Source organism: Rhodnius prolixus, unplaced genomic scaffold, assembly GCF_049639745.1.
Source record: "Rhodnius prolixus isolate KJV_2025 unplaced genomic scaffold, Rpr scaffold_5, whole genome shotgun sequence".
NCBI lineage: Eukaryota > Metazoa > Arthropoda > Insecta > Hemiptera > Reduviidae > Rhodnius > Rhodnius prolixus.
In genome coordinates, this window is record NW_027411624.1 from 23950944 (window position 1) to 23978469 (window position 27526).

At 35.1% G+C, this 27526-nt stretch overlaps 1 protein-coding gene across 5 annotated transcripts in view; it reads left to right on the forward strand.

The window, feature by feature from the left end:
• The window catches only part of uif (sushi, von Willebrand factor type A, EGF and pentraxin domain-containing protein uif), a 210705-nt gene that overhangs the window by 39620 nt on the left and 143559 nt on the right, over positions 1-27526 (forward strand). For 4 of the 5 annotated variants that reach the window (XM_074136876.1, XM_074136873.1, XM_074136877.1 and 1 more), the window contains exon 1: positions 10889-11074. The gene's annotated coding sequence lies outside the window, so the exon portion shown is untranslated. Of the gene's footprint in view, positions 1-7517; positions 7555-10888; positions 11075-27526 lie in introns of those variants that run through there. The other variant, XM_074136874.1, reaches the window with a different exon arrangement.

Consider the following 27526-nt stretch of genomic DNA (forward strand, 5'->3'; position numbering starts at 1 on the left):
AATCGAATAATTTGAAAATTATTAATTATCAGATGTCTAATGGGTATTTCATATTTAGAATGAATAATTTTCACAATCATTATGGCAGTGACATTCTTGTAGACCATAAATCATTATTTTTTATATGAGCGATCCAATCGTTTTCTCTACAGCAAAGTAATTTTTTATATCTCATTAAATATTGATGATTGGTGGTTTCCTTAAACATCAAAGAAGTAACAAAATTATTTTTAGAATTTTCTTAAAGTGGTGAAGTCAGATTTAACGAGAAAAAGTTTCGTAATTAAGTTTTTTTGTTTCAATTAACAAATTTGGTCTCTTTTTTTTTTTGAACTCCACTCTATCAAACCCTCTAAACAGAATCTTTCCAGCGAAAGCACCAATTCTCCTCCATGGACTTTTATACTTACTATTAACGAAGTAAAATTAGAAACTAGGTATTTTACTCCACTTTAAGACAAACTTGGTTTTGAAAAAGACTCGAACTTACCCGTCGGTACAAATATACGCTCGAATCTCTCACTTGAAAACAAAAGACTTCTCTATTACATACCCCTTCTGGAATACAGAAGTGAGGTTTGAAGTTTAACCAAGCATTCCATTTCCTAGCATATTCAATACTTCCGGTAGATAGTTTTATCCGTGAACTTAATGGCGCCATATTCTACATACGAGGGTCGTTTGAAAAGTCCGTGCAAAAATAAAAACTACTTAATTTTTTGGGGTAAACCTTTTTTATTTTTCAACATAGTCTCCTTTTAGGCTTATATACTTCGTCCAACGCTGCTCTAGTTTGTTGATCCCTTCCGAATAATAGGATTTGTCCAAGTCTGAAAAATAGCCATTCGTTTCTGCAATCACCTCCTCCTTTGAATAAAATCTTTTTCCCGCCAGCCATTTTTTCATATTGGGGAACAAATAGTAGTCCGAGGGAGCCAAGTCTGGAGAATAGGGGGGATGTGAAACGAGTTGGAACCCTATTCCCATTAATTTTGCGACCACAACTGCTGAGGTGTGAGCTGGTGCGTTGTCGTGATGGAAAAGGACTTTTTTTGTGGGCCAATCGTGGGCGTTTTTCTTGCAGCTCGGTTTTCAAACGGTCCAATAACGATGAATAATATGCACCTGTAATAGTTTTACCCTTTTCCAGATAGTCGATGAGGATTATTCCTTGCGAATCCCAAAAGACAGTCGCCATAATCTTTCCGGCCGAAGGAAGGTCTTCGCCTTTTTTGGCGCAGATTCCCCCTTGGTAACCCATTGTTTAGATTGTTCTTTGGTCTCAGGAGTGTAGTGATGTATCCATGTTTCATCCACAGTGACGAAACGACGCTTAAAGTCCTGCGGATTCTTCTGGAACAGCTGCAAACCGTCCTTGCAACACTTCACACGATTTCGTTTTTGGTCAAGCGTGAGCAATCGCGGCACCCATCTTGCGGATAGCTTTGTCATGTCCAAATGTTGATGCAAAATATTATGTACCCGTCATTCGAGATGCCCACAGCACTAGCAATCTCACGCACCTTCACTCTTCTGTCATCCATCACCATATCATGGATTTTATCAATGATTTCTGGAGTAGTAACCTCAACAGGGCGTCCAGAACGTTCAGCGTCACTTGTGCCCATATGGCCACTCCGAAAATTTTGAAACCACTTATAAACTGTTCTAATCGAAGGTGCAGAGTCACCATAATGTTTATCAAGCTTCTCTTTAGCCTCCTGAGGCGTTTTGCCTTTCATAAAGTAGTGTTTAATCAACACACGAAATTCTTTATCGTCCATTTTTTGAAAATCACTCGACTTCCTCGATTCAAACGAATGCCAAACACAAAGAAATAGACCGATCTGGTTGAAACTCGGTGTTTGTTCTTCCAAGAGATGCTACTAACTAAACATAACCTCGATACGCGCCAGTGGTGCTATCTCTCTGACTTTGCACGGACTTTTCAAACGACCCTCGTATAAAGCTTAACATTCCAAACTGAGCACTTTTGTAAAGCAATATAATTGTGATAATTTGTTTGGGCCACACTCTACAATGGAGTTAAGATTTTTCTTGAAAAGTTTTCTAGAGTTGTGTTGGTGTTTATTCTAAGCAGCTCTTCTAATTTTCCCTCTTTGGATCTGTAAGGCATTAAAATAATTTATGTTTAATTGTGAATTTTAAAATGAACCCAAACTCGTTCAGAATTTAAATTAAGGCAATTATAGCTATGCAGCCACAGAATATTGTAGTCTGTGTTTTTTGGTGGCTGTTTCCAGGAAATGGAAAAGCCAACTTAATCATAAGTATTACTAATTCGACATTACACTATTCAGTCAAAGAATCAAGCAGGCATAGATGGTCTCAGTGAATAAAGATCTTTGAATGTATATTTGCTAGGCAAAGGTCCGGTTTGCAGTAGCAACCATCCAATTACAACGCGGCCTAGACCAGTGGTTAGGCCTCGGCGTTTCTCTTGTTTTGGCCCCATCGGCAAGGTTGTCGACCTTCCCCTTGCTGGCCATTTCTCCATAAATATGTACATTCATCATCACACTGGGCAGGTAGGTATACATCGGTTGGTAGAAGTAGGAGCACACGCTCAAACCAATCTATACACATCACTATTTACAATAATTATTATTCAAGTATTGTCATCGGCGCAAAGTCTACTCAGTTTGGCAAAAGCTTCCGCCTTTGGACATACTAATAGTTTACTGAAGATATTTTGGGAGTTATCAATTTACTAAAAACTGTTTGACAAATATAGCCAAGAGTTGCTTATTTTTAAAAGCCAAAAAATAAGTAGAAGAAAATTATTAAAGCCGGAAATATACAGGATGACCAGAGTTATATGCTCCACCCACTTTACGGCGTGAAATTTCGAAAAAATAAAAAACGCGTATTTAATCATTTTTAGTCTAGTTTATTTTCAGTGATTGACCCATTTTTTTAAACCCCTGTATCTCGAGATACAGCATCCAACTTTTGTTTTTCAAATGGAACGTTATATTTTTTGTTGCATATTTTTATAGTATTTGAGCTCCTAAAAAAAAAAAAAAAAAAATTTTTGAAATCGGTTAGGTTTTCAAAAATTACGGTAACTTAAAATATGGAAAACAAATTTCAGTTTATTGTCAAAATTACGTTATTTTTTTTTATAAAGAATCTGTTCAAACTGGGCACAATCAACGGATAGACAAGCCCAAACTCTGGACTCCCACGCTTTGCTTGTAGCAGCACTTATGGTGGCGAAGTCAAGATCTAGGCAGGCTAGAGTTATTCGACGTTTCAGATCATCGACTGAAGCCACGGGATTAAGGTTACTTACACTTTATTTTTTAAATATCCTCACAAAAAATAGTCCATTGGGGTTAAGTCCAGAGATCTAGGTGGCCATTAGATGGGTCAATGAATCCCTAAGCACTTTTCATGGAAATTCTGTCCAGGTAACCTCGAACAACTCTCGCATTATCTGCCGAGCAACCAACTTGTTGAAAATACATATCTAGCCGACGTTGTACAGGAACATCTTCAAGCAGAACTGGCAAAATGTCTCTTAAAAAAAATTAGATGCACCAGTTACCATAAGTGCTGCTACAAGCAAAGCGTGGGAGTCCACAGTTTTGGCTTGCCTATCCGTTGATTGTGCCCAGTTTGAATAGATTCTTTATAAAAAAAAAAATAACGTAATTTTGACAATAAACTGAAATTTGTTTTTCATATTTTCAATTACCATAACTTTTGAAAAACCTAACCGATTTCAAAAATTTTTGTTTTGTTTTTTTTAGGAGCTCAAATACTATAAAAAATATGCAAAAAAAATTTAACATTCCATTTGAAAAACAAAAGTTGGATGCTGTATCTCGAGATACAGGGGTTTAAAAAAATGGATCAATCACTGAAAATAAACTAGACTAAAAATGATTAAATACGTGTTTTTTATTTTTTCGAAATTTCCCGCCATTTAAAAAAAAAGTGGGTGGAGCCTGTAACCATGGTCACCCTGTATATGTGTAAATTTTTAATTAGTTATTTTCAATAACCACAATATTTACAATAATTAAATATGAGTAGAGATGATACGTGAAGAGCAGGAGAAGGAGTACTCTCTCTACAGGATATCGATGATGATGGTCTTCAGACCTGAAGGAAGTCTCTGGTCACTGTCGATTCTGTCTACATGGATGATTGCCAGGAATGATAGTGGAAGGGAGAGACTGTTTAAGTGGAGTAGAGGAAGTAATAGAAAGAACAGTATGGAACTTGTGATATTCGGTCCATGCAAGTTGTACGGATGTTGAGGTCGTTATGAAGACTAAGGTTGGTCACGTTGAAAGGAGCGTCCAACTATCTATCGGAGCAGTTTTGATTGGAATTCCTGTAAAGTCCATATGAATCTTAAAGTTCTATAGTCAGTAAACCCACATTAGTTTGAGAATATTATTGTGCACCAATGGTTTGAGTTTTTTTTTTAGACTATTGTGAGCTTCGTCCAATTAGTCTTTAAAGATGTTTTACACGTTTTGTCATTGGTTCTCTTTTAAGTCTTGTGTTTGGTTGGGAAAATATTTTAAGAAAAAAAAACAAAAGTGTAAATATGTGATATAATTCTATAGGAAACCCCAATGGGTTATTCGTACCCATTAATAACGTTCTACTCAATCTTCTAGCGAATTGTTGTACGATTTTTCTTGCACATTTAAAGAAACACTTTTCATGGGTTCCATTTGGTTGTTTCCCAAACCAAACGGGTAGTTTTCCCGGGTGGAAAAAACTTTTGGTTACTCATGAAACTTCTTAAATACTCTTCAGGTGTAAAAGAAATTGTTAAACACTGGCATGCTTGTAAAGCTTCCTCCTTAGTCGAACAAGTGAAAGTAAAAAAAAGGTGACAAAAAAATGGTCATGCAGGTGTTTAAGCAGTCCTAACCTAACTACAAACTAGCAGAAGACCCATTGAATATTGCAGAATGTCCTAAATAGTTAGTTCTGCTCAAACTACTTCTTAATATTAGCTAGACCATTCTTCTCTACCATACATGGTCAACATTTAAATAGAATACCTGGCCACAGTAACGGACCAAGACCTCGAGCTTGCACGTACGCACTTATCTGCTGCACATGTTGGTCCTTCCTGCTAGAAAGAAACTTGTTCCTCTACATATAATAGAGATGGAAAAAAATAATTATCGAAATTATGACTTACCGTTAGATATTTTAGGCAAAAACACGTGTTTTCATCATCTTAAAGTAAACAGTCGGATGTGACAGATTCGAACTTCCTGCTCTTAATTTGACAGTTCTTTGACAATGTTTACGTAATAATTGAATTAGTATTAGACCTTTGTTTAACCTTAATTTTGTATAGTTGGCTGTGGATTTTCGGACATCTTGATTTCTTCTGTATCATAGCCAGCCTTCCGTATAAGAAGGTGAAGTTTCCTTTTATGAAACATGGCTGAATTTATACTTCGTAGCACGAATGGGTGACCACATCTCAGACTAATGTGTAAAACCAATTTTCGGACTCGGGGTCACACGAAAATAAAAAAAAAAAGAAGTGAAATATCGAAAGCAAGCCGTAAGTAATAACGGAAACTGAAGGTCAGCCATTTTTTGCAAACATCAGTTGATTCAGTAGCCATAGTTATTAATCGAGAAGATAATTACAACTTAAATTATTATAACGCAATTTTATTTCACCTAAAAATAGAAAGGCAACTTGGTGGAAGCTCTATGATAGGAATTTATGGCCTCCTAAATATCTAAATTATTCCATGGTCTCTTGAATGGACTATATCGCTCTCAGTTAAACAAAAAGTGACAAAGAACTGATGTCATAGCCTTTACCCCTTCAAATGATATTAGGTTAAGAGAAATCAAAAGCGATGTTAACAGATGGAACACCTTCCTCTTTAGAATTAAACGTCCTGGGTTGGTGATACTGAGCCACATCCTATTTGGGGACTCAGAGACATTTAATGGCACATAATCCCCCACCAACTTGCCATTCGAGCTTTGTCTCACTTAAGACTTCATTCGGGACTTGCTCTACAAAATGTCTGAACTGAAGCAATGATGACTCAAGCTGCATAGACAAAGTAATCGATTTCCCATAGAACCCATTAACCTGTACAACATAATAAAACTTTGATGAAATAACCATTGCTAATGTGCTGGACGAATTATTTTGTTTTTTTGGACTAACGGAGAGTTAACATCAGAGATCATTAGCTTCCGGAGGATTTTTTTTAGGGCAATTCCGGTCTCCGGACAGTATACTACCATTACAATGCATTCATCATCGAACATAGAGTTGTAAGAATCTTTTAGGAAGAGAAAATATAAAGGCTAACCGCTGGATTCGAACCCAGGATCTCCGCGTGGGAATCCAGCACGCTAAGCACTAAGCTAAACCACTCCCTGACAAATTGTTTACATTATTCTGTGTTAATAACTAATAGGGGTTCAACCAAACGCTCCAATCTCCAAAGGATTCAATCTCTTCAATCTAAAATATTATATATCGAACTACTGTACACGCTCCATTTTATGTCTCCAACCTGACTATACACATTGACCTTAACATACCTTTTATCACCCAAGTTGCTAAAACAAGGTACAGAAAACTCCACTTCAGCCTGCAATCTCATATAAATCCTCTAGCTCAAAATCTCTCTTCAAGAACTCTTCCTGATAACCCGACAAGACGCCTTAAGAGACAGAGTGGCCTCGTGATCTCCTCTCAAGTGAAGAGAGTGACTAACAGTCTAATGTTTTGGAGTGTTACCACTAGGTAACTTCTCCTCTCGTTACCTTATCATCTGTTACTCTGTTATCACTGTTACTTATAGCGCCAACGCGCTGATTGTAGCATAAATAAACGCAAAAAAAAAAAAAATCTTTAATGTACTGAAAACCACCTTTTATTTATGAATTTTTATTTTATTAGAGGTGCTTGTGAGCATCAATGGTGGATCCTAGAAACTTATTAAGATTGGTCTCATGCCTTAGACTCCAAGATGAAGCGGCTTAGTCAGAACAGGTCTGACAAGAACCTTGTAGAACAATTATTTTATTACTGATTCTCAGCTGTTTGAACTATTGCTTATTGGTTTGTGGTAAATACCAAAGATCTGTCCTGCATGAGTTCCACAAGCTATGTTGTACGTAGTTTTTAGAAATAAATAACTGGTATTATTAATAAAAAACACAATAGTGACAGTAATGATAATCCCATGTGTCAGGATTTAAGATTGACTAGTTGACAACAAGAGAAGATTATAACAAAGCGAATTTTAAGATCGATACGATCAGATATCACGATAGATTGTCATGCTGTGTCAGCATTATTGTAGCATCTTAGACAAGACCCGGATCTTTCTTTGTTTAAATAATAAGTCCACCAGATCTTATCTACAGCCTTGCTTTGTGCTCATCAATTATTACCCATAACTCTCTCTCTTCTGTAATAATTATTACCAATCTGATTTTACTTCTTAATCAATATTTTTAAATTTCTTTTACAGGCCTGCAAGATGGATATGAACATTGCGTGCTATCCACGTAAGTTGATAATTATTTATTAGAAAAAATTGCTTTGTTTAATTCAAATCTCTTCTAAGATCAGAATACACCATATCGGATGGTGGTCCTTTCTGACAGCTGTTCTATTTACTTTATTTTGTTTAATTTTAAATAATATTAAATTATTTATCTAATTACTTTTTATTTATTTATTTATTTTTTAAATAAAAAAACGGATCAATAATCCAATTTACAGAAACAATAATAATAACATTAATAATACAAATAGTTCAAAGAAATAGTTGACTTCTGGCATTATTTAGAAACGTTTGTATATCAGAGCCCAAGAAATCTGAGTTAAAATGATTGGCTGTCCGCATCATACGAAAGATAGGGGAGTAAAAAACGTAATTATGTTTACGGTACATTGAACGGAGAAGAATGTCATGTAGTATGGGATGAAATATTAAAAGAAATTAGAGAAATAAGGTAAGGGACAGTCTATTTAAAAACGGAGAAGTTTGCAGAGGAAAGAGAGGTCCATAATAAATTCTTCTGGTGGCAAGTGGAGGAATATTGAGAGTGAGCTGTAGATCGGAATAGATAAAGGTTTCTTTAGGGATTTTCAAACGGCAAGCCAAACCGCCGAAAGAACTGAACAGCCTCAATAGAAGCCATATGTACCTTGAAAAACAGACTCCAAATTACTGAACCTTATTTAAGATGGGATCATACACGGGATTTATGTATAATGTGATATAGAACGGCTGTCAGAGAAATTCCTCTTGTTCCTAAATACAAACCCAAGCATTTATAGAGATTTGCTTCTGATTCTATTCATGTGCTCCATAAAATCCAATTTGCTCTTGAACGTGATGCCCAAATTCCTTTACTGACGATACCCTAACCAGCAAAGAACCGTTCAGCGTATAGTCATAAGACACGGGGTCACGATGCCTAGTGAAGGGAATTACCCTACACTTGGACAAGTTCAGAACCAAACAGTTCTTAAAGCACCAACTGGGACATGAAGCGGGTTTATAGTTTCCCAAGGCACTGCCCAAGAGATTTATATACATTGTGCCATTAAAAGGTACAGTAGATTCAAACGACTTCTCTTTAAGAGGTCCTAGTCTTTATCCTCTAGTTGTGTTTGCGATATCATCTCTTCTTATCTTAACATGCCAAATATCTCATGCAGTGATTGCAACGCATTTGAGTGTTTTATACCAGAATTAATATTTTATTATTAAAAATATCAGAAACAATCTCCTAAAGCGAAATACTTAAAAGTGCGGGAATAAAAAGAACTAATACCGGTTCCAATGTCTCATTATCAATGAATTTAAATGTCAAGTGAGTGAAACCGCGTCACGGAAAGAATTTGAAATCAGCTTTTTTAATACCTTGACATATACAACTATCTCAAATATTTCATTTTTTTTTTTCTAAATGTGAAATGAACTTGATCTTAGATGAAGATGATACATAGTCAACTGTAGGTCACAAACATTGCAGTTGCGTTTAATTCTAGATCTGAACTAGAGAATGGATGCTGCTACAATCGCCTCTAGTCTTGGTGTTGTTTGAATAGATTGAAACAAAGAAACCTACAGATCAGGGTATCGACTAAATGTCCACCTAACTTCCCACATTGTCAGCCAGATGGGATAGTAGTCGCCAACTCAAAAGACACTTTTAACAACAACCTACGGGAAATTCTTTGACATACATGCCATTGTAATTATTCAAAGGGAGTATGAAAAATAAAATACCATATATATACTCGTATTTAACAACTTTCATGGAAATGCTAACTGTTTTTACAAGAAAAATTTGGAAAAGTTATTTAGTTCGCTCTCATTTTCTGGCAAAATCAAAATCGTTGCACTTTCTATTGCATCAAACAAATGAACAGATGCATCGCGCTATTTGTATATCTTAGTAAACACTTAGGAATGCTGAGTAATTAGTTACAATTTACTTATCTACTGGTGCAAATTTATGGCAGACCTGTCAACACAGGAAATAGATAACACTTCCGTTACATCCAGAGTTAGAAAAAAATTTAGCATTTCTATAATAATAAAAATTAGTTGTAGAGAAGGGATTAGCTATGCGGTTAGCGTACTGGACTCCCAAGCAGAGGTCGCGGGTTCGAATCCAGCTGCTGACCCTTAGATTTTCTCTTCCTAGGAGCTTCTTACAGCTCACTGTCCGGTAATGGACAGTGTTGTCTGTAACGAGAAAACTCTGCTGGAGGCCGGCAGTGCACTGAAAAAAGCTCCGGGCGCCAATAACCTAAGATGTTGACGCGCCTTAAATCATTAAAAAAATAATGATAATAATAATTTGTAGTAAGAGAAAGACATGCGAGTGTTACCAAAAATACTACTTAGTAACCAAAGTAATGTATTATTATCATATTTTCAAATTGATTGATTGTTAATTAGAATTTTGACAAATCAATTTTTACATTCTCCGAGTTATAAAAAGAGGTTTTCACAAATTGCCCTCTCTCTTACACCCTCTCAACAAGCATTCCTCTCTCTCGCACTTAATTTTCACTATTTACTTGGCAAATTTATTTAAACCCTGGAGATGCTGTTGGTTTTAATGCAGCTACGTGTTGTACGAGATGCACATGAAGCCAAAAACAACAGGAACCAATCGTACAGATTCAAGGTAAAGTAAAGTAATAGCCTATTTTTTTTTTGAGGCGGGGCTTAACGTCCAACTATCAATTAGGTGTCGTGGACGAGAGGCGGAAGCTCATACTTTACTATAAACAATTTTTTCTATCAAATAAAAAGTACTCATACGCGGGATTCGATCTGGTGTTCTTCTAAACACAAAGCCACACTCTTGACCACTAGACCAACACGCGCCCCAATATATTGTTAACATTATTTAAAAAAAAGAAAAGAGAAAGTGGTCTCAATTTGTCCAACAAATTTGTAGAACAGTTTCCATCACATAAATGCGATAATGACAGCCATGCGGGTACTTTTTTTTTAATTATAAAATAGTTGGAAAAATTTGTTCAGTTCATGTAGGGGCTTTATGGTCTGTGAAAGAGCCTCCAGGGTGTTATTGCAGCTGGTCAGAGAGGAATCTTACTTTGTGAGATAGATGTGCAGAGAAGGAATATAACTCTTTGTGTTTAAAAAGATTCTTCCAAGTACTCTATTCTGCCCAGTTTCTTACAGCTTACCTGTATTATATTTTTGTAAAAAGAAGTGGGGCAAGATATGGGGTGCGCTGAAGCATACAACCAAGACTTACAGAGAGAGACAGGGGCCGCCCGGCCAAGTACTTTTCTCTCTCCGTGGTGACGACAGAGTGGGGGTAGCGACAGCCGTCTAAGGTGTACAGGTATTTCAGTCTTAGACTTGCCTTTAGAGCGGGACGGTCGGAGTCTGTCCGTTAGTGTGCATAATTAGGTATTGTGTTCTATAGACAATCTTCTTGAGAGCCACCACGATCATTTCCTACACATGCAGTACTTCTAGCAAAGAAACATTCAGTTTTTATTAGGATTTTACCAATTTTCAAACAGGTTAGTCTCTTTTAGAATCATTTAATTAATAAGTAAAAAATCTTAAGGAAATCCGGGTTGAAGGACACACTATCTGCTAGAGAACGTTAACCGCATACTTCTCTATTGAGCATTGGAGTCTCCCGACACCACTGACTCATCTTCCTTGCCCATATTCTTGAAGACAATGTCTTCTTCTTTTCCTTTTTCTGTCTCTGACTAGTAATTATCGTCTTGATTATTTAATTATTAACTTCGCTTTCCGAACTTAACTATTTTTATTCAATTTATTTAGTTTGAAGAACTAAAATTTTTTAGTTAGCTGAAGCTTAAATTTATCTGCTTCATATTTTCACTTCTTGCAGCGCCTGGTTTTAATAAATCAGCTTTTATTTGTGGCAAAATTCAATTTTAGATTACTTAAAAATAGTTTTAGACTTAATTGCCAAATTTGCGAGCTCTGAATACAACAATTTTGAGAGCGAAATTTTTCCTATCTTCGCAAAATGAATCTTAGCTTCGGGTATTTGGTAAACTGGTATTGGATCTTACAAATTAAACTGCCCGGGTTTTAATCTTCACTCTTTTGCTTTTACAATGGTTTCTTTACGAATTATATTCATTGAAAAGCATTGATTCTCAGCAAAAAGTTATGCATATGTTTTTTTGGGCGGCTTTTATTTCCATACTGCAGTAAATCAATTCAGATGTCATGGACGGAGGCGACTAGCAAACATACTTTACTAGTAAAGTTCTCGTATTAACCATTAAATAAAATCTAAGGCTTAGAGACCGGGAATCGAACCCACAAACCAACAATACATCTTAGTTATACAGGCCTCGCCCCTAACCTCTCGGCTATACCATGGGTAGCCTTGATCAATGGAAAGCAAAGATCCTCAGTCTGCCGTGCATAAAACGTGATTATTTTCGGTTTTAATGTGCCACAGACTCTATAGACTTCACCCATCTTATTAACACTTTCTGCCTGCCCTATTTTTAAACAAGTAACCATTGCAAAGGTGCATATCCGGTAATCAGTGCAGCTAGGTTTCTTAAATCATTTGATCAACTCAAATGGGTGTCCTTACGTTTAATTACTGTATAAAATTTTTTTAAACTCGGCGATGGAATTTTGTTGGTGCCATCTCGTGTCTATTTCTTGATAATATCCATTGTTAGCTAACAGTGTGATTGTAGAAGGTACATACCGCAGTTAAACCTAGGTTAACCTTGCAATTCCAGTATTAGGGCTTTAAGAAACCCAACATATCCTTCACAAAACAATCTAATACTACCCAGGTTATTCTATCATAGGTTTGTTTTGTTGTGTTAATTTAGTTTTTACTTTTCTGTGAGCCTAAAACTCACCCCAGCTAAAAGTATTTGCATTTTATGTACAGATTTGAATGATTTATCCTTAAATTATAGAGGGAATCGGAATTGAAAATATGGAAGATAAGGACATTGAGTTAGTGCATCTCAGTTGAAAGAGCATCCTAAATTGTATCCTAAAATCCTACTTTCGATTGACTGATTTTGGGTACAAAATCTTACTAAAGCATCCTTTATTAGCACCTAAGGGCTGGTGTAGGTCTAGTGGTCAAGAGCTTGGCTTTGTGAGAGGGAGATCCCCAGTTCGAATCCCGCGTATGGGCTACTTTTTATTTGTTAAAAAAAATTGTTTACAGTAAACTATGAGCTTCGGCCCCCGTTCCACAACACCTATTTGGTAGTTGGACCTGCCTGAAAAAATAGGCGATTACTTTACTTTTACTAAACACCTAAGCGAAATAATAAGAACTGAGATAAAACGCCTTCTGAAAGGGAAAACATTTTATTTCATTCAAGTGAAATATAAGAGTTTTACTCTAAGCTGAAGGTATGTGATTACGTGAGCAGGTAAAGATCTCCGCCAGTTCCGAAAAACCTCCCTACTCTGGACCGTTCGCCGAGAGATTCTGGTTTGTAAGGCCACTCTAATAGCCACTTCTCTCCCTCTCATTATAGCTACACATACTATATCTGTCTCGTTCGCCCCAAGTTTCTTGGTCTGGAACAATAGATCCGTGAACACCTGCCCATTTAGGCTCGCATATTATTTTTTCTTTATTTATAAAATTCTTCCAAATAATGTTTTCTTTTTCTGCCGTTCTAATTTAGATATTGTTGTTTTTTTAATTAGAATGTGTGATTTCTTTATCTTATAGAAGAAAAAATTATTATAATAAAAGCTATAGGAAAATTTGTGCGTTAACTTATTTAAAAGAAATCATTGCAGTAAGTTATAAGAAATCTAAAATCTTTCTTTAAAATGGTATTTCCGCTTGATCAATTTTCTTTAAAAGTAGTACTTTCGTTTCGCATTTAATCCTAATTAATGTTAAATAGGAAGCAAGTCTATACATAACAGCGAACTGACATTCTACCGGACTAACCCACCACCCCCTCCCCTAAAAGTGCCCTTAATCGAAGTATTACAGAGAAATGTTTCGAATAAAAGTTATAGAACTATTTGTGAGCTATAATTATACCAAGTTTGGAGAAAATCCAAGAAGTGGTTTTTGAGAAAACCTTAAAAAAGTGAAAAATCTATTCAGTAAAGTGGTACGTCCGGTGGAGCTATTTTGACCAAAAATTTATTGTCGCTTTCTCTGGTGACCACTGAATGAAATATCAATTTTGAAGTCTCTAGGATATTCCGTTGCCGAGATATAGTGGATAAACTAACTGCAGAACAGTAAAGTCAGTCCCAAACCTACGCCATCAAAGACCGATGGGTTAGACAGGGCAAAATTAGTTGGAAAAAGAAGAGATTTCTTGGAATTACTGGATCTGTAACCCAACCTGCCTTAGCCGTCCTTTTTTAATTAAACTTTTCTCTCTTTTCTCTTTAACTAACCGAATGCGATCGGTTATTGTCGGCTACTTTCGGTTCAACTGTCCATGATTATTAACTTTATTTCCAATTTAATGTTTAACTTTTAATATGCACACTCACACGACTTTCTCTTACTTCGTATATAATTTATATAAATAAATAAAATATTATAATTTATATTAAATACACAATATATTATAATAAATACAATAAATTAAATAAATTTATGTTAAATTTATATTACACAATGCACATAAATGGAACTAATTTAGAAAAAAAATTCTATGTACATACTCACACTACCTTCTTTTAATCTCAAACTTCTGACTCACAAATTTTTTTTACACGACAATATTTATATTTAAATTTTAGCAACATCAAAAAGTTTGTAAAAATTTACTTTGAGAATTTGCATTACTGGGAGTCTTACCTCACACTACAACTTATGAGTATATATTTTTTATTTTAATGATTTAAGGCGCGTCAACATCTAAGGTTATTGGCACCCGGAGTTTTTTTTCAGTGCACTGCCGGCCTCCGGACAGTGTTCTCTCGTTACAGACAACACTGTCCATTACCGGACAGTGAGCTGTAAGAAGCTCCTAGGAAGAGAAAATCTAAGGGTCAGCAGCTGGATTCGAACCCGCGACCTCTGCTTGGGAGTCCAGTACGCTAACCGCATAGCTAATCCCTTCCCTTATGAGTATACATTATATAAGTATATATATACAATATATCTTATCTACAACAAGGTGATTATCTATCTTAGATGATAGATGGAAGTCCCAAACCGGTCAGAGACACAATAAACATTAAAGCCAGACATTACTATTGTTTGGGTAAACTTAGTAATATGATGGAACCTCCCGGGAATATTAAAGACTGAGGAAAGTCTCCTTCCAAAGTCCCGTTGAAATGGATTTCGAAACTTAAAATTTACATCTCTGGAGAAGAAAGTGTAATGAATTTAGCTTTACTTTGAAAGTTCCGGGTTCAATCACGTTAAACACTTCCGCCGGTAAAAAAGAAAAAAAAGAGTTAGACGAAACAAGAAATTACTGGAAGGAATTCTAGAATAGTTAAAGGAAAGTTAAAGAGAGCTAACGGTTTCTGTCACAGTTTGCTCTCACAATGTCATATCTGTTGACATTCCTCTTTGTGCTAATTCCAGCAATTCTAGACGCCTGGCTCTCACTATCTGTCTGGAATTTCCACAGTTATTAGTACTGCTTTTTAGAATTTTCTACAATAAAGATCAAGATCGGGGAAGTTATTTTTTCATTTCCGGTTTCTATTTTAAAGATACCAGATGTGCAACAAGCAATCCACTCACTTGCACTTAATTGTTACTACATAATTGGAAAATTTAAACGCTTGTGATGCAGTTGGTTCTTAAGACATTGCCGACCGCACGAGTTGCAACTGAATATAGTTCAATCACTGTCTGAATCTTCCAAATTACTCTCAGAATCGCTTGAAATTATTCTACGTGTAGATCTATTTCCTGGTTTGATAATGTCCCCATCATGGATATCAAAATTGTCTTCTGAACATTCTGATGCAGTATCTAGATGAAATTCATTAAAAGCATCTTCAATTTCTAGGGACATTTTATTAAGGTCTTTTGCTGTTCATTATTTTTGGTGACTGATTCATCCTATTAAGGTCTTTTATTATATTACAAAGATAAATAACAAAATAGATATGGAGTTGTTATGCTCAATACAAAAATTGTTAGACTGGAATGTGTAGATGACTATGCTATCAACTGTGATCCAATATGGCGTATATTTTTTTGAAAATTTCATGAACCGTTTATCAGCATTATTTTTAGCAAAATCTCTTTCTTTCTCATCGCCTAATTCTTTTACTCTCTATTATTTAAAAAAATATAGTGATAATATACATATAGCGATCAACGAAGAGAAGCAGGCATCAAAATATATAAGTACATAATATACTTAAAACCCATGCATTCAGTACTCCATTGCATTGCGTTGTCAAACGGGGAGATTTCCCCGATCTTTCGTGCACTGACATTTTACAAAACGGAGAGATTTCCCCGAGTGGGTCGGCAATGTGTTAAGATGAAACGAAAACAACAGGAACCCACCACACAGATTCAAAAACCAATTTTCTGTCAATAAATTTGTGTTATAAACAATATTTTGTAACAAATAAAAAGTTGCCATACGCGGGATTCGATCTGGGGACCTTCTACATGCTAAGCCACACTCTTGACCACTAGACCAACACGCGCGATTACAATATCTGAGAGAAAGCAGAAGAGAAAGTTATAATATTTAAATTTAACAATAAATAAATAAGACTAAAAATAAATTACAACTAAAATTCACTGCTCGGTCGTAAAAAAATACAATAAAGTAGAATAAAATTATTAATACAAAAATCTGAAGGGTTCTTGTTTCAGAAATTTTTGCCCTAATTACCGTTCTATCTGACTAAGTTGGTCTACAGTTTAGTGGGGATCGTTCCGGGTCGTGGACAGCGACCGTCCGGGGGGCTCCGCCGCTCGTTCACTTTGCACAAGAAGATAAAAAAAACCGGGCAGGTGTCCCGGTGCCCCACTCTGCTTCATCTCCATCTTTACTCCATCCGGCTCTTGTCGTTTTTTTTTTATTTCCCTTTTAGAGGTTATCTCGGACTGTGCTTGATTGATCTGACTTTCTTTTATTCTACTACTCGGGTTACAGTTCGCCATATTTTTCTTTTTTTATTATTTATTTAGCACTTTTTAAATCTAATAGATAGATTTATTTTACTGTATCTTACTTTTTAATGTGGGTGAAATGTTGCAATCGTTTAAGATTTTCTTTGACATTTCACCGTGTATTTCTGTTTGCAAATTAAAACTGTTCGGTAGAACAGTTGTACAAAGGTACAAGTTTTGGAAGAATTGGAATCGCAGAAACATTGTTTACCACTTTTGTTAGCAGTTTAATATTTAAGACTATTGGGCAGTGATCTGAGAAAACTTGCGGAATTACAGTAAACTTAGATATAGCAGACAACAATGTGAAATTCACAGAGCACAAGTCAAGCACAGACGAGGCACAGGAAGAAATGAAACTAAAGTTTCCCTCCCTGTCCCCCTCCACCCAGCCATTCTAAACCATTCGAGGTCATTATTGTCGCAAAGTTCCAGCCATTGCTTACCTCTAGCATTTATGCATTTATCTTTTGACTTCCGCTCTAAACTGACATTAGTATTAAAATAGGCAATTCCGGATTGAATAATTTGAGCATCCCCAATTCTGGCATTGCAATCACCCATAATTATACATTTACTATCATTAATTTCATTTAACAGACAATTTATTTGCTCAAAATCACTAGCCCAATTAGTACAGTTAATTAATATAAGTCGGTATTAAAAGAATATGATCATCTTTTTGATTAATTCTAAGTCTGTTATGGGGATTCCATGTCAACCGTTTGTCTAGGTACAGTCCAAGGTGGCGCACTTCATTGAACTTCACAATAAAATTTCACATTTCTGGTAATTCTTAGAGGTGGGATGGTCTTCACAGCTATCTGATAATGATTTCGGAGCGATTGCGAGGCAATAAATCTTTGATCAGTGAGGGGCAAGCTATCGATCACGTTCAGCCTGAACCTAGCTTACAGCAAGCCTATATAACCCAGAAGATTGTAGTAAACGTTTACTTAATATATAATTTTGATCAGTTCACAAGAAAAATTCGAAAGTGTGACTGAAAGTTAAGCAGAGGAATTTTTATTTATAGATTTTGGCGGGAAGTGTACCATAAAATTTATACAATTTGTTTTTTCGCACCATAAAAAGTAATAAAAGGAAATCTTTTTTAATTAATTTCTTTGTATTTACCTTTTCTTTTAATGAATTCACTTTCCGCTTTGGGCTGCCCAGGTTTCCAAACGTTTAAAATTTTCACAAGTAAACATCTTTATTCATCATTAAATATACAAAGATGACATCATTGTCGAAGTATTAGTTTGTTAAAGTCACGTATCTTAATGATACAACTTACCTCATTCGGTACCCCTAAGGCAAGATGACGGTTTGGCCAAAGCTATATTTAGATTTGATTAAACGTGAAATTAATTTTTAGATATAGAAAAACCAAAGAGGTGCAGTTTAGAATGGATCTGAAATCACTGCATTGCCAATCCGGAGGTAATTTGACTCCAAAACAAAAAATAGGAATGGTCTCTGTTTCCCCACATCTCATAGCTATCCCAAAATGCTCTTAGATATGCTATCCCCACTCTCTCACCATTTGATAGTCACGAGCTGAAGACCGTGGAATTCTTAGTTTCTTTTTGCAGATTAATTTACTTGAATCGTAGGAGTCATTTTGACTCCAGATTGGCATTACACATAAATATGTCGGAGCCATTTCTACTCCTGATTGGTAATATAAGTTGATTTTCTGTTATTATCTTGACTCCAGATTATGGCCTAAATGCTTATTTGATAAATTTACATAATTTTCATAGAAAGTATGAAGGGTCATTTCCGATCAGTGTCAACGGCGCCCAGTAATTGAAAAAATAGTGAGTGTAATTATAAAGATGAAAAAGTCCCTGATCAGAAGGCAGCCAATCAGGGTTCTAGAAAATACTGAAATTACTGCGATCCTAAGTTGAAGTTAATTCCTTCTGCGAGAAATGTTAAAGCCGATTTGTGGACAAAATTTGTCTTTTCGTTCTTAATTCCTATTCTTTCTCATCCTTTAAAGCAAAATTTTATTATTAAAATTGAAATCAATCTAAAAAAAGATAAAAATAAATTATGGAGTCAATATGACTCCACATTGGCAATAACTGACTAAGATCGAGCATTGGCAATGCAGTGCTTCGATTTTTATTTGTTTTTCCGAAATTAGTTCTCGCAAGAAATATATGGTACGATAAAATGTTTTTGGCACATAGTCTGCACATCTTGGCTCTGTCAGTTTGTGTGTGATAAGAACATCTTTACTTCTAAAACTTATTCAAAGCTTGGAAATGAATTAGCTCAATTAGGCGAAGATCACGGGTTCGAATCAAGCTGTTGGCTCTTAGATTTTCTTTTCCAAGCAGTTTCTTATATCCAATGATGGACTGTGTTGTCTGTAATGATAGGATTTTCCTAAGGCCGGAAGTAATGCCAATGACCTCGGATGTTGACGCGCTTTAAATTGCTAAAAAAACAAATGAAGGCCCAAACTTGGTTATTATGTTGTAGCATTTTATTATTTAAAAAATAAACTAAAATAAAGGCACAGTAATAAATGAGGACATGGGTGCTCGTAGTCTTTTTGAAAGGCTAAATACGTATACTAAAATTTAGAACAGGAAATGAGAGATAAACGGTTATTTGGCCAGATATTTTAAAAATGTGAGAAATACACAAACACATTTATTACTTTTTTATTTTTTTTTATTACAAACATAAATTTATTTTAATGGAATCGTTAAATACAGTGATAGTGATGAAATAGAACTAATAGTTTGGTGTAAGATAAGATTCTAGTAGGGCGGCCTCAAGGCCTACGCCACTGCGACCCCTCTGTATCTATTGTGGCTCCCCTCACTCTAGAGCACACCCTCCAGACCCGTCCTTTTAATCAGACTCTTAATTCTGGAGAGCGTCTCTTGGGTAAAGCTCAGAGGCCTTGGTTTTTCCTCCCCGAGAAGTAACATCCTTAGCCAGACAAGCCCCTCGCACTGACACAACACGTGCAGTGCCGTTTCCTCTTCTTCCTTACAGAACCTACAAAGGCTATCATCGGCCAGGCCCATGCGATGCATGTGTTTTCTGAGCCTGCAGAGTGGCCAGTTAATAGGCCTACAATTATCCTTTTAGCCCCACTGCCTTGATGGATTAAATCTGCAGTCAGCCTTGGCGAATAGCCTGTGATGAACTCCTTCGCCTGTCTTGAGACCCAGTCTGCATAGTTTGGTGTAACTTGCAACTTGGTTTATTTACATCCTAATTGCTATTAATAACTCAAATATATGGTAGTTTACAAGTTAGTATGTCAGTGTTCCGCGAGAAAAATCTGTGTTTTCCGCATTTCTACAAAAGTTTAAGAACCACTGGTCTTCATCAAATTTAAAAGTCAGTCTGGTTGATTTTTCTGCATGCTTCTACTTGAAAACACAATTTAAATTTGAAAACAGTACAACCTCGATTAACCGGCCCTCGGTTAACCGGGATCATGTTGTGTCATCATAAGAACACGTGGATCGGCGCCGAAACAAAAGTTAATTTTCGGTGGCGACAGGAAATTTTTTTTGTCTTCCGATGTAACATAATTGTAGCAGCAACTCTTTTATACCTGATTTTCTTGAAGGATCATTATGTATGTATGTATGTATGTAAAAACCCAAAATATGGTGCAATTAGTACTGAATTTCTTGGGATTTACCACGGTCTTACAAAAGATTTTGTAAGGTTGATTTTCAGGTTCACGGTTATATGTAATATTTTTATGGATAATTACCGTCATTATTTTAATCTTCCCAGAGAGCAGCCTAATCTCAAGCTAGTCTTCAGTGTTAATCAGTTCGTCCTACAGAAAACATCTTTCGTTTGCCCCTTTCTGTCGAATTTTTATTTCACTAACGCAATGGAATCCGTTAAGAAAACTGGTGCTAAACGTAAACGTATACACCCGTATAATACATACATACTTATATACATATGTACATTCATAGGCACAAATGTACTATGTAATACTGTGTATTCGGTTTAACCGGGATTTCAGTTTTCCGGGGTGGGTATAGCCGGAGGTCAGCCCGGTTAATCCAGGTTGTACGATACTGTAGTTAGATAGCCACATTGCTAACAATAACCTGCAATTAAATTATTTACTAGCTCATCTAGGAAAGCTCTTTAAGTCTCAGTGACCTTTTTTTTCCACTTAACTGAAAAACAAAACTCACTTTTAATGAAATCAACTCGCGTATCCCGAAGACTTGATATTAAAAATGGTGAAACCCCGGAAACAGGTCGATGAAAACTAAATGAATCTCCTAGCTATTATGCAAATAATCACAAATCTTACCGACAAAGATAATTTTTTGTTTTTTTTGTTTCCTCGCCCCCAATTTAGATTTTCAAGGACAAATGTAACAATGGTAAACAAAATAAAAGGAAAAATATAGTAGCATTGTTTGATTAGTTTATTTGTCATCATTATGTTTTCATGTTAGCACCAAATGACACCTCTTTGATTTGAAACACTGAAAATAATGAGTGATGGGGAAAGAAATAAAAATTATGCTCGGCAGGATGGTATTGAACTTCTGACCTTGGAAGGAAGTAATTACTTAACGTCATCACAAGCAAATTAGAAAGAAGGGAACAATAGAAAACGCGCCAGGCTTACTTTCAAAAGAAAAATGCTTCTTTACGCCAGCTGTCATAAACTTCCGCAACCTTTCAAAAAAAAAATTCATAAGTTGCTTCAATCGGAACAAGAGATCGCTTTGTTATTTTAGTGTGTTTTGAATATTAAATATTTCTTTTTTTTCCAGTTTTCAATTAACGGAAAATATATTTTCATTTGATAAGATTAGGTATTCTGTTTTGTTGGTGAAAGTTTTAGAAACTATTATATCCCCAAGATTTGCTGTTTCGCCCCACCAGTCCTTAATTTGACTTCCTAAATTACTAGATATTACTAGAAGTACTTTTACTAACATTATATCATTGTTATTTTGGCCCATTATTAATTGTTTTTAGCGCTAAATATTCTTAATGGCTTACTTCTTTAATTGACTTTTTACTTCTAGATCAGTGAATCGTTGTTCCCATTTCCACTGTAGAGGGAAACGAAAGTGCACTACGTACACTGTTTTTTTTGGCACCGAGCCTCCCGCTTTGCGTAGAAGTAACTACAATAAACAATCTGTTGCTAATTCAGGCAACAATGGCATTCACTTATTGCCACTTTCAAGTTCCAATTGACATATTTTCTTGAGACAATTAATGGCAGATAAGTTTCTAATTGACTGGTTAGCACTAATTGATCATTACAGCAGATGGTTTCATTGCAACAATTCAGAGGATAATAGAAAAAATATTTTTTTTTTAGAATTTTACCGAAGACTTACATGGAATCCTCATACTCGACTTAAGAGAACAGAACTCAATAGACGCTTTCGACAACTGAAAAGACTACTCGACAACAGATCAAAACTCACTCTAGACAACATAAGATTTATTTATGTAAGGATACTAAAGCCAGTCTAGGCTTATGGCATCGAACTGTGGGGTTCAACCAAACGCTCAAATCTGCAAAGGATCCAGTCCTTGCAATCTAAAATTCTTCGCTCTATAGTAAACGCTTCTTTCTACGTCACCAATCAAACCATTCACATAGACTTGAACATTCCTTTCGTCACACAAGTAGTAAAAACACTCAAAATCCACTTGTACAACATCTATCTTCCAGAAAATTTCCAGACGTCTTAAAAGACAGTGGCCTCGCGATCTCCTCTCTGATGAAGAGAGTCAGTAGAATGAAGAATGTAATTGGAGTGTTACCGCTGGGTAACTACTCCACTCTGATATGTATGAATGTTGCTGATAACGCAATGCGTTGATTGTAACTAAATAAATGATTAAAATGAAGAATTTTACCAATTAATTAATTAAAACTGTCCGGTAGGACAGTTGTATAAAAGTTGATCTTCAAAAAAGTTCACGAAAAAGCGTTGAAAAACACCCAACTTTGACAATTTTTTTTCTCTTTTTCTATAAAAGATAAAATTCTCAAATTTTCTTTAAATTATAGGGCAAACCCTCCTTTATAACTGTAAATTTTTTTGCAACAACCCAGATCTAATAGGTTTCGAGAAAAATAGTTGCCAAAAATGAGCAAAAAAGGCTTTTTCAAAAAATGTTCTTGTTCTTGTTCTTCTTGTTATTGTTACCCTTTTTTGTAAACAACTTTATATTTATATTTGTAATTATTTATTACTTTACGAAGTTATAAACATTTTATGTTCTATTGTGGAAATAAAAAGAAATGTGCAGTAATCTCAAAACCTGAACTACAGTTTTGGTACATTCACAGCATCCGTTTTCGTGCTAAGATTTAGTATGCCGTGGAAAAATTATTTCCAATTTTAATAGAAAATTAATTGGATCTGTAGGTTTGGCTTTTTAGGAATTAGTCCAGAAATATTTTGGGAGAGTTTGGACCAGTAAACTGCTGCAAGTTTTGCAGTTCCGGTTGTTTCGACATTCAATAATTTTACATAATTAAATATATGCAACAAAAAATGTTTTTTTTTTACTGTCACACTGTCATGGCCATATTATGCTGAAATATTCTGAAATGAAACATTTGGGAACCTCTAAAAGGTTTTCTTGTCCAAAATCTCTCACAATGAAACAATCAGATTCCTCACAGAGCCATCTTGTTTCAGCAATGATTCCTTTCATTATAAATTAGATTACTAATCATCTAAAAATTTGTAAACAGCCTCTTTGTTGTAATCGATAATCGTGTAATAGATAACGGATCGCTTGTTCACATTTATTTACATTACTTTATACCTTCGTCAATTAAGGAATATTCCATTAAATTTTGTGTTAGAATTATGTATAATCTTAAGATAGGTCCAATCCACTTACAGCCAATTACAGTTGCGTGTAATGATGCCGCAAGTTGAAATTTGTTAATAAACACCATCATTAGGTTCGATGACGTCAGGTGACAGTGTTCTGAGTGCAATCTAACGGTTTAATACTTATCTCTCCAGGTCTTTTTCTTTCTTGTTCTTCGCGGCAGTTAAGGTTCTCACGGCGTTAACTGGAGTCACGAGTTTTACGCTAACTGTCTTCAAAAACGATTCTTTCTTTTGCTAGTTTATAGAAATAGATAGAAAAGTTCGCTTCTTACTTCTCTCAATGCTTTGTTCATTATAGATGTTTCATGTTTGATTAAGTTCCTTAGTTATGTTTAAACAATTCTTTTTTTGGGGGCTGTACTTAGTCAGTTCCATATCTAACATCATTCCTTTTTGGCAAGGTATACACTCTGTCTCCCCTTTTGACAAGAAGAATATTATCTTTTTATTTGCTAATAAGGAACAAAAATTGACAAAATCATACAACGTCCATAAACTATTAATTAATGAGGATATGTGAATGGTTAGAGCCTCAAGTTTCTAAAAGTTTGGATTTCGAAAAAATCTTTTTCAAAAAAAGGGTAAATTCTTCCTATAATGTTGATTAACCGGGCAAGCAAATTAGATCTCTAAATTATGCTTGAGTTCTTCAATTTTAAAGCAACGTAAATTATCTTTGTTATCAATAAATATCCTTGTTTAGATCAGATTCTAGAAGATCAGACTTAAAGTCCTACGCTACCACGACCCAATGGATCTATTGTGGCTCATATCCTTGTTTAACACTGCATTGCCAATCCGAAGTCAATTTGACTCCAAAAAAAAAAAAAAAAAAAATAGGAATGGTCTCTGTTTCCCCACATCTCATAGCTATCCCGAAATGCTCTTAGATATGCTATCCCCACTCTCTCACCATTCGATAGTCACGAGCTGAAGACCATGGAATTCTTAGTTTCTTTTTGCAGATTAGTTTACTTGAATCATAAGAGTCATTTTGATTCCAGATTGGCATTGCACGTAAATATGTCGGAGCCATTTCTACTCCTGATTGGTAATATAAGTTGATTTTCTGTTATTATCTTGACTCCAGATTATGGCCTAAATGCTTATTTGATAAATTTACATAATTTTCATAGAAAGTATGAAGGGTCATTTCCGATCAGTGTCAACGGCGCCCAGTAATTGAAAAAATAGTGAGTGTAATTATAAAGATGAAAAAGTCCCTGATCAGAAGGCAGCCAATCAGGGTTCTAGAAAATACTGAAATTACTGCAATCCTAAGTTGAAGTTAATTCCTACTGCGAGAAATGTTAAAGCCGATTTGTGGACAATATTTGTTTTTTCGATCTTAATTCCTATTCTTTCTCATCCTTTAACGCAAATTTTATTATTAAAATTGAAATCAATTTAAAAAATAAATTATGGAGTCAATATGACTTCACATTGGCAATAACTGACTAAGTTCGAGCATTGGCAATGCAGTGTTGTTAAGGAATATCGGTGTCGAGTCGTTTTGGAGAGACATATGCATTTTGAGAAGGGTATTTCGATATAAACGCACTTAATTACCAGAAAAAGTTAAAATACATTAACTTAAATGTAATAATATTCTTTCGCAAAATGATAGGCCCCCCCATAAACTCGTAAGTTAATTGTGGATAATCTTTCAGCAATAATTGTTTCAGTGTTGCCCATGAATGAAAAACAAACTAGTCAAAAATGGACAGTAATCCTAGACTCTCCTTCTTGGATATCTGAAACCAATGATATTTGAATACAAATTTTGTTATTATTATTATCATTATCAGTATCATCATTATTATAAAAGCTGTTTATCGCCGTTTCCATTAGCTTATCCTCTTCCATTTACGAAGCTTTAACATTGAACTAAAGGAGAGTTATTTCGTTTACAATTCTTTTAGTTCATATAGTTTCAGTTTTAAACTTGTTATTTAAATAAAAATAACTTTATTCTTTAAATAATTCAATATTTTATAAAATAACAATCATGGCTACAAAATATCTAAAATATCTGCCCATTATATTTACTTTCATTTAAGCTTCGATTTACAATTTAATTAACCACGGCTGCCACATTGCAGTCGTACTTTGAGACTTACAATTTTTATTTCCACCATACAATTTAGAACATTTTTCATATTTTCTAGTTTAATAAGTTGAAAAACAGTATTTCTTCTTCTGGAACATTGTTTTGCGCTTTTCTGGCCTGAGTAATTTGTTACGGCACTGATCATACGGCTAACAGTTCGAGGGTAACAATGATTTTACTTAGTTTGGGCAGTAAAGTTAACGAGCTGTTTAACTTGATCAAGTTTTGCGCAAAAATTTAGTGAACTTAAATTTTAAGCGTTATTATTATTGGAAAAAGCTGCTTAACATTGAACTAAAGGAATGTTATTGCGTCTACTGCAATTACTTTGGTTTACACTGATCTACAACGCATTTTCTCATTAAAACTAAGGTACATTGAGTCCTTCTGTGTCCAAAATGAATCTCTTCCCTTGACTGATTTCTCCCTTAGATTATTCGAAGATCTGAACAATTCTCGTTGAAATCCATCGGAACAGAGGTTCTCAAACTTATTTCCTGTACCGCCCCACTTTGAGAATCAATTATTTTCTAGCGCCCCTCTAAAATTTGTAACTTTACCACATCTTAAAAATCACAATCGCAATCATTACTTTAATTTAATTACAGCGTCCCATATGAGTCTTATCCTGTTTCTGAGTTCGAACTTACATTTTAAATGAGTTGTTGTTCATTCTTTTTGGTGACTGATTCATAGTTTCAATGGGATTGAAAAAATAACTGCCATTTCAGTCTGGTAAAATTTATTTTGCCGAGCTTTCAACCTAGGGACTAGGTCATCTTCAGGGCTAGTTTAGAAAGTAATACTATTACATTTCAGGGTTGGTGTGTCTTCTGTCTTGTCTGTTCATAGACTGAAATGTAATAGTATTACTTTCTAAACTAGCCCTGAAGATGACCTAGTCCCTAGGTCGAAAGCTCGGCAAAATAAATTTTACTCAACTGAAATGGCAGTTATTTTTTCAATCCTATTTTAAATGAGACTGTTCTAGTGAGAGCAATAAATCGGCAACCTTATAAATAATATTTAGAAAAAATTGTATTCAAATTAAAACAAACATTTCAATTTAAATTTTAAAACTAAACTAATGTGAAGGTTGAATTTGATGATTTTTAACAAGTTTGGTTAATATCAGGCTCGAATTTACTCAAAAAACAGCCGTTAAGTCACCGCGTTCGGTAACATGCAAACGATTTCTCTTTTTAGTTAGCAGCGTTATAAAAAACACAAAACAAAACAAATCCTTCCTTTCATACTCGAATTAAGTTTTTCGAAATTGTGACTTAGTTGTCCTGAAAAAAAGACTTCCTCAAACGGCCCCTACCACCAGGAAATTAGCCATTCAGTAATACGGACTAACAAGCAGAGAAATGCGAACACTGTGGTTATATTGTACACAAGACTTGATCTATTAAACAACATAAAAAGAAAGAAAAATGCTACCAACAACTCTCTTGACTTCCTGGAAAGGCTTTCTTCCTGTAGGACAGGTATTGACTCTTCTTGCAGTGGAGGCTGGACTTTCTCGACTAGTTCTTTGCCATCTAAATGTTAAGTGTTACTCCATATATAGTGGTGGGAAGAGACGATAATTAGGGATATCGATTTAGCACAGCCTAGTATATCTGAAACTGGATGGTATTCATTATTTTTTATACAAAAACTTTGGTTTACCTTCTTTCTGCATTTTATTCTTTTCTAAAAATCACTTTCTTTTACTGCAAACATTTATCGGAAACATACTTGGTGTGTACCTGATTGCGGTTAAAGAAAACAACTTTTTGTCAATAAAATATTTTAAAAAACAGAAAAATTTTAAAGTGAACGTTCACGTGACTTTCATTTTTCACTC